Here is a 723-nt window from a genome sequence, read left to right on the forward strand (position 1 = left end):
CGTGTCCGAGTGTCCGCGCCCGCCGAGGCCCCTGGAGCTGGGCCTCTGGCCGGGGTCACCCCCCCGGTCCCCGGGCTCTGGTGGAGCCCCGCTGCCACCGGGTGTGTGACAGGGCCGGGGGGACCCTCCTGTCAGGACGCTGCTCAGTCTCTGCTGAGGTCCCTCTGTCTCCGGGAGTGTGACAGGCCCAGGGGGCTCCTGTCCCCAGGTGTCCCGGCCCCGGGAGGCCCTGCTGTCACTGGGCCTGTGGCCGGGCCGGGGTGACCCCCCAGTCCCCGGGCTCTGGTAGCGGCCCCCCGCCGCCCCTGGGGGTGTCACAGAGCCGGGGGCACCCTCCTGTCTCCAGGTGGTTGGGGTACAGGGAGGTCCTCCTGTCACTGGGTGGTGACAGCAGTGGGGGACCCTCCTGTCATCAGGTGACCGGGCTCAGTTGTCCCTGGGTGTGTGACAGGACTGGGTGGGGCTCTGCTGTCACCAAAGTCCTCCTGTCACCGGGTGTCTGACACCGTGGGTGGGACCTTTCTGTCCCTGGGTGACCAGCCCAGAGAGGTCCTGCTGTCACAGGGCCCTGGCAGGTGACCCTCCTGTCACCTCCTTAGTTATCCACCCTGAAACCCACCCTGAGCCTCCCATTATCCCTCCTTGGTTGTTCCTCCCCTTTATTCCCCCCTGGTTGTTCCTCCTTCTTATTCCTCGCTGATTTTAAATTCTAAACCACCTTTT

This window comes from Corvus brachyrhynchos, unplaced genomic scaffold (genome assembly GCF_000691975.1).
Source record: "Corvus brachyrhynchos isolate BGI_N302 unplaced genomic scaffold, ASM69197v1 scaffold119, whole genome shotgun sequence".
Lineage (NCBI taxonomy): Eukaryota > Metazoa > Chordata > Aves > Passeriformes > Corvidae > Corvus > Corvus brachyrhynchos.